The following is a 7,824-nucleotide window of genomic DNA, read 5'->3' as shown; positions in this document are numbered from 1 at the left end:
AACAATTAGATAGATTAGTTATTGTTTAAATTAGTTGCTAATCTATGACAAGTGGACCCCCCAGGCTACTTAATCTATTTAACTAGAATAGTTTAGTTGCTTCCTATGACATGTGGGCCATGCCCTTCCCTTTTGACCAGTCAAATTGACTTAGTCAATTCGGATTAAATAAATACTGAGATTTTCAGAATATTGTTTAATCTTTGAAAAATCATAGTAAATAATCTGTAGCTCGGATGAAAATATTTTGTACATGAAAGTTGCTCAGAACGACGAGACGAATCCGATTACGCTCTCCGTTCATCTGTCACGTGTCCCTAGCATAGCAAGCATACAACCTTTCCCCTCCGATTCATTTGTCCGAAAATGCCTAACTCCGGGAAAACTTTCCTGGATGTTATCCCCCTTCGCCGATATCGTGTAGCTTTGCGTTAGAGCATCCCTAACGCTGCTTATTGCCTGTCATGCATCTGTTTGCTCTGTATTTACAGTTTCTTCCCCCTCTTCTAACCGGTAAACCCCGAGACCGCTGTTGATGCCGCTGTGTTCGACTACGTCGCCGACGACCCTTCTTCCCTTTCAGCGGAGCTTCCAGGCAAGCCCCCCTTTGATCATCCCGATATCGCCCATTCCATTCTCTCATGCTTGCATTAGATTTTGCTACTGTAATTGGTTGCTCCTATTCTGATGCATAGCCTGCTTTTGTAACCTGCTCATTGTACCTTACCCGCTTAACCTGAACTGCTTAGTATAGGTTGGTTAGTGATCCATCTATGACCCCCACCTTGTCCTTGTTGCCCCTGCTTCATCATCGACGACTCGATCAATGTGATCGACGACCAGAGGCCGACACCTCACATCACATCACGCCCATTTTGTTGCTCGACTCTGCAGAGCTACTATCGAGTGCCGAGGGTGAGACCTCACAACGCACTCCCGATGACAACTCTGTAGTCTAGCTATTTGGTCGTGGTTAATGAGGGTGGTTCCTCCTTCACCACTCCCGATACGGCTCTGTCGTGCAACCCCTCAAGTGTGAACCTCGAGGGTGGTTCCTCTTACGTTCACCTTGATGATTACATTGAGTGGAATTCACCGGGGGTGATTCCTCGGGTTTCCGCCTTGATGTTTGGACACATGGTTACCCGGACTTTACTTGAGACCATTGTTGAAGTCAGGTCGGCCCTGAGGGGTACCCGCGAGTTCATGTGAAAGTCGGGCGGGCCCGTGGAGCACCCGCGAGTTTTCTACATGGCATGGCTGGGCAGTCTGGGCCCTTGCCGTAAGTCCATGAGACGGGGCGACGGGGTCACATTATCGTGAGTCTCTGCTCGTCTCCGTGAGCCTCCAATGAACTAACGGGTTTGGGTATTTGTTCTGAGTTGGCCTCTGGCCTTTACGCACTAACCACCACTCAACAATAGTTACGGGCCTCGACGTCGCAGTATCAGCCGAAGCTTTGTCAGACGTCCAATTCAGCATGGCCGCATGGTCGGATCGCGCCGACCATCCGAGGTGGCGCTGGTATTCACCCTGCGCGCAATGACCCGGAGTGCAATGGGCGATGGGCCCAAGACCCCGGGGCACTTAGGATGTAGACCGGCGGGGACCTCTCTGCTGAGCCTAGGTAGGGCTGCGACGTGTTGATATTCCGAGGCCGGGCATTGACCCTAGAAAGGTGTGTCCGGCCAGAGTGATCGAGCGTGTTGGGTAACGTGGTGCACCCCTGCAGGGAAGATATATATTCGAATACCGTGTACACAGTAATGGACGTTCAGACTTGTATCCGGATCTTATATAACTAGAAATGGATACTTGAGATATGTGGCTCCAGGATTGCTTTCTTGTAGGGAGTCGAGGAAGGATCTCTGGGCGTTAATGCTACAACATGTTTGTTAAATATAAACTGCTATTCTTTACTCTTCTACATGATGCAAGATGCTTGGAGCAGCTTGAAGATGCTAGTCTTCGATAGGCTAGGCCTTCCCCTCTATTCTGGCATTCTGCAATTTAGTCCACAGATATAGCCCTTCCATTAGATACCAATGCATATTTAGTATAGATCTGATGCTTGCGAGTACTTTGGATGAGTACTCACGGTTGCTTTGCTACCCCTTTTCCCCCTTCCTTCTTCTTTCTGGTTGATGCAACCAGATGGTGGATCCCTGGAGTCAGATGCCACTGCTGATGGATGCTACTACGTGGAGACCGCCGACGATCAGGAGTAGTGAGGAGGTCCCAGGCAGGAGGCCTTGCCTCTTCGATCGTGTTGCTTTTGTGCTAGCCTTCTTAAGGCATCCTTGTCTAACTTTATGTCTGTACTCAGATATTGTTGCTTCCGCCGACCCTTGTGTATCGAGCTATGTATTCGAGCCCTCGAGGCCCCTGGCTTGTAACATGAAGCTTGTATTTTTTTCAATTTGTGTCTAGAGTTGTGTTGTGATATCTTCCCGTGAGTCCCTGATCTTGATCATACACATTTGCGTGTATGATTAGTGTACGGTTGAATCGGGGGCGTCACATCCGCTTAAAAATGTTTTATCTCCTAATTAAAAAATTCAATTAAAATTCCGTGTTCACCATTAAATCCGTCTCAACAAGATCTTCCAAACTAGATCCCATGTTGATATGTTTCGATGCTTTTTTTGGCCAAAAGTTGCAATGATGTTTACACTGTAGTTGCCATATGGCAATTTTAGTTTATAGATCATGTCAATTTTAGTATTTTGACCATGGCAATTCCAGTATTTTCACCATGGAATTTATTTTTTTATGAACCAGGGCAATTTTAAGTGCATGTATCATCGCAATTTTAGTTTATGGTTCATGGCAAGTCTAGTTTCTTAATCCCCATTTTATAATATGTCAAAATTTACTTTTAAAGGTAGAAGAACAAATAGGTAAAACATATCATGGCAACTTCAATGTAAACACCATAGCAATTCATGTGCAATAGACATGGCAACTTTTAACCCCAAAAAATGTCGTCGAAACATATTGATATGAGATCTAGTTTCGAAGATCTCGTCGCGATGGATTTAATGGTGAAAATGAATCTTTAATCGGATTTTTCATTTAAGAGATAAATCATTTTAGAAATTGGAAATCCAAAAAGATTCCCACATGCATGCATGCATGCGGTGACATGGAAAATCTGTGTGTTATAGGGCGTGTGGGCGGGTGTTGCTCCCAACACATGTGTGGGCATTATCAGCGTCCAAAAATTAACGTATCTGATTTCCCCTTTCTCCGTTTTCTTTCTCCAATTTCCAAATGTGGCAACTATGTTGCTCTGGCATACAAACTAGGGGAAAATCCTCGCAAAAAACAAACTATGGAAAATCAATAGACGGATTCGCCTTGCAAATCGAATAGATTTTTCCCCTACAAGCTTTCCTTGTACAAAACCGAATCCAAACAGTCATATCTATTTTTGTAATTTCCTTCTCAACTACTCACGTGAACTCTTTCTTTGGATATCTTTCCTCTTTTATTATCTCTCAAATTTTTCGAGATGGCAACGAACAACAATGGCGGATGGATAGTTGATAGAGGCGAGGGTGTCTCGATGTTTCGATCAGATAGCTATCGTTTTCTGTGGGAGTCGACCTTGACGATCCGACTACGAACGTGCGAGACGTCGCGCCTTAGCAATCGCTAAACCAACTTCCGAGGGGTTAATGAGCACGCCGGAGCACGATCAACCTGACCACGAGGGTCTATTTCCTGCAAGCAAACGAAGAACAAGCAAGAAACTGAGATTGCAATCTGATATTGCGAAAATATAAGATGAAAGCTTTATTGATCAAGGTGGGGTTCTGTGACGTCTTGGTCTGGTCGTTGAACACAAACGAAGTACGCGAAGTTGCAGCTATGGCGAACTTTTAATCTAAACAAAACCCAAAGTCTAAACGATGCCCTAAGGGTTGTATATATGGAGGAATAGGGGGGATTTCGTGGCCCTTGGAGGAGGGGTCCGAAACCAATCCTATCTCTTGTTTCCCCACACATACGGACTCTAAAAACATCCTATACTCAAGTATTTCGAAATTACATGGGCCTGGTCCAATAATAAGGCAACGCAGCACCTATAATAGCCTCTAGACGAAATTTAGGAAGTGGCATGTTGTATATTTCGTCCAAGCCTTCATGCACTCATTATGGTGGCTTCAAAGTCCTGAAATCATCAATTCAAACTTCCTTCTTGTTCCCATTGCGCATGCCATCATGTCCATGCTTGAACTTGCTCCAAGGTTCATCTTTCTTGTCCACGCTAGGCCCTTCATTTGTAAGCAAAACAAATGTATTCAATTTAGGCAGCATCATATTCTCATGAACATTAAAATCTTTACCAAGAAACGGAAGTACCTGGTAATTCAATTGGCGTGCGCGAGCTCTAGTAATTGGTCCAGTATGTATAGCAGCAGGGGCTCTGGGTGTAACAATTTTATTGATGTCCTCATCATCCTCCCCTTCTTGAAATGAATTCGTCCCCGACGGAAGCTCATCTTCCTCACCCAAATAAGGCTTCAAATCTGCAACGTTAAAAGTGGGACTAACCCCAAAATTTGCAGCCAGCTCAAGTTTATATGCATTATCATTTATTTTCTCTAACACCTTAAAAGGACCATCAGCATGTGGCATTAGCTTTGATTTGCGAAAATAAGGAAATCTATCCTTACGCAAACGTAACCAAACAAGATCTCCAGGTGCAAACACATGTTTTCTACCTTTATCTCCAGCAAGTTGAAGGAAATATGCCCTAGAGGCAATAATAAAGTTGTTATTTATATTTCCTTATATCATGATAAACGTTTATTTTTCATGCTAGAATTGTATTAACCGGAAACTTAGTACATGTGTGAATACATAGACAAAACAGAGTGTCCCTAGTATGCCTCTACTTGGCTAGCTCGTTAATCAAAGATGGTTAAGTTTTCTGACCATAGACATGTGGTGTCATTTGATGAACGGGATCACATCATTAAAGAATAATGTGATGGACAAGACCCATCAGTTAGCTTAGCATTATGATCGCTCAGTTTTATTGCTATTGCTTTCTTCATGACTTATACACTACTGGAATCAGCTAATTTGCCATCTGCCAGCTCTTTGCCGTCTGCTAGCTGACGGCAAAGAAACTCTTTGCCATCAGCTACACGTAAGCGGACGGCAAAGCAAAGGCTGACGGCAAAGAAGCTCTTTGCCATCAGCCACCTCTTTGTCGTCCGCCAGCAGATGGCAAAGAATCTTTGCCGTCCGCTGGCAGACGGCAAAGAGTGGTGGCCCCCACCCCCCGCTCGTTTGAAAAAATCTTAACAGCCCACCTCTTTGCCGTCCGCTAGCAGACGGCAAAGAGGCAAAAAGGCAGACGGCAAAGGCTGGCTGACGGCAAAGAGGGCACTTGCCTAACGGCAGGTACCCCCCCCCGCCCGTTACTCACTTCGTCCTCGCGCGCCCTTCTCCTCCGACCCCGCCGCCGCCGCCGCCGCCGCCCGCTGCCCCGTCGCCTCCGCCGCCCCGTCGCCCCGCCACCCCGGCTCCCCGCCGCCCCGCCGCCCCCCGCCCGGCCCCCCGCCGCCCCGCGCCCCACCGCCGCCCCGCGCCCCCCGCCGCCTCCTCCACCGCCCCGCCCCGGCCTCCCGCCGCCCGCCCCCCCCCGCCGCCCCGGCCCCCGCCGCCCCGCCTCCTCCACCGCCCCGCCCCGGCCCCCCGTCGCCGGCCCCTCCCCGACCCGTCGCCGCCCCCCACAGTGAGCCCCTCGATCCCATTTTTTTCTTCTGTTTTTTTTGTTTTTTTTTCTGTTTAGATAAGGTTTTTTAGTTTAAGTTTTTTCAGTTTAGAATTAATTAGTGTAGGTTATTTAGTTTAATTAGTTTAGGTTTAATTAGTTTAAATAGTTTAGTTTTAATTAGTTTAGGTTTTTAGTTTAGGTTTAGGTTAAGTAGAAGGGGGAAGAAGAAGAAGAAGAAGAAGAAGAAGAAGAAGAAGAGGAGGAGGAGGAGGAGGAGGAGGAGGAGAAGAAGAAGAAGAAGAAGAAGAAGAAGAAGAAGAAGAAGAAGAAGAAGAAGAAGAAGAAGAAGAGGAGGAGGAGGAGGAGGAGGAGGAGGAGGAGGAGAAGAAGAAGAAGAAGAAGAAGAAGAAGAAGAAGAAGAAGAAGAAGAAGAAGAAGAAGAAGAAGAAGAAGAAGAAGAAGAAGAAGAGGAGGAGGAGGAGGAGGAGGAGGAGGAGGAGAAACAAGAAGAAGAAGAAGAAGAAGACGGGGGATGAGAAGAAGTAGAAGAATGAGAAGAAGTAGAAGTAGTAGAAGGATGAGAAGACCCCCTGACCCCCCAACCCCGACACCACACCCCGACACCACACCCCGACCATGAGCCTGACCCGACACCCCGACCCCGACACCGACACGGCACCCCGACCCCGACCCGGCACCCCGACCCGACACCCCGACCCCGACACGGCACCCCGAGACCGACACGACACCCCCGACCCCGACACGGCACCCCGAGACCGACACGACACCCCGACCCCCGACACGACACCCCCGACACCCCGACCCCGAGACCCCGACCCCGACCCCGACACCCCGACCCCGAGCCTGACCCGACACCCCGACCCCGACCCCGACACCGACACGGCACCCCGACCCCGACCCGGCACCCCGACCCGACACCCCAACCCCGAGACCCCGACCCCGACACGGCACCCCGAGACCGACACGACACCCCGACCCCCGACACCTCCCGAAAAGGTGTTCTTTGGCCTTCCAGAAGCCGACGGGGTCATATATTTGTGAATTATTAGTTAGGTCATATATCTTTCGATTTTGTTATGAAAAACATCATATATAATTGTGTTGATCGGGTAGTTTTAAATGTGCAGTTGTTTCATCGCTGCGAGGTTTGGTGTTCGACGACCTCGCCGTGCGTTTGACGAGCTCTGCCCCTTCGTTCGTGGGTGAGCACAAATGACATGTCCTCCTCCCCCATTAATTATTTGATCTATTCCGATGAAACTTGATAGCTAGATATATATGTGTCTTGAATCATCAGTATGCGTAACCAATATGTGTCTCCCGTTCGAAAGCGTCATAGTTATAAATATGCATGCATTTGCATATTTATAACCTTGATTCTTTCGAATTGTCCAACGCTATCCATGGACAGCTCGAATATGTTTAGATTGGGTTCGTTTTCCCATATGCTTTGCTCCGGATCCGACGCATAAATTTCGTCAGTGCCTCCCCTGTTGTTCTCCGGGTACACATCCTCTCTATTTATTGCAGAGACGTGTATCAGGAGAACAACGGGGAGGTGCTGCCCAAATTTTGCATAGGATCCGGGGCATAGCATGGGAAAGTGAACCCAATCTAAACATACTCGGGTGGGATTAGGACCTATCATTACCTATTAGAGTGTAGGTTGCATGGACGTAATAAAATTGACAAAGTAGATCAACTGATGAATACATACATGCTGAATTATATATATATATATATATATATATTTGTTGTGTGTCTAGTAGCTCTGAAAGTCAAGATGAGTGATCGTGCGTGGATGTACACCGGTCACACTGGTCAGAACAAATGGAGCACTGAATGGTTCACAAAAACCAAGGGGTTTGTGCGAGCCGCATTTGCAAATGGCCAGAGGAAAACCTGGTGCCCCTGTTTACGGTGCGGCAATTGGGAAAAGAGGACAGAGGCTGAAATGGGCAAACACCTGCAGAAGAGTGGTTTTACGCCCGATTATACGGTGTGGACATTTCATGGTGAGTCTGCCCAACGTGACCGAGCTGAGGTGGATCGTCGTCGCACCGACGAGC

Source organism: Triticum aestivum, chromosome 1D, assembly GCF_018294505.1.
Source record: "Triticum aestivum cultivar Chinese Spring chromosome 1D, IWGSC CS RefSeq v2.1, whole genome shotgun sequence".
Taxonomy (NCBI): domain Eukaryota; kingdom Viridiplantae; phylum Streptophyta; class Magnoliopsida; order Poales; family Poaceae; genus Triticum; species Triticum aestivum.
Note: the sequence above shows the minus strand (reverse complement) of the source record.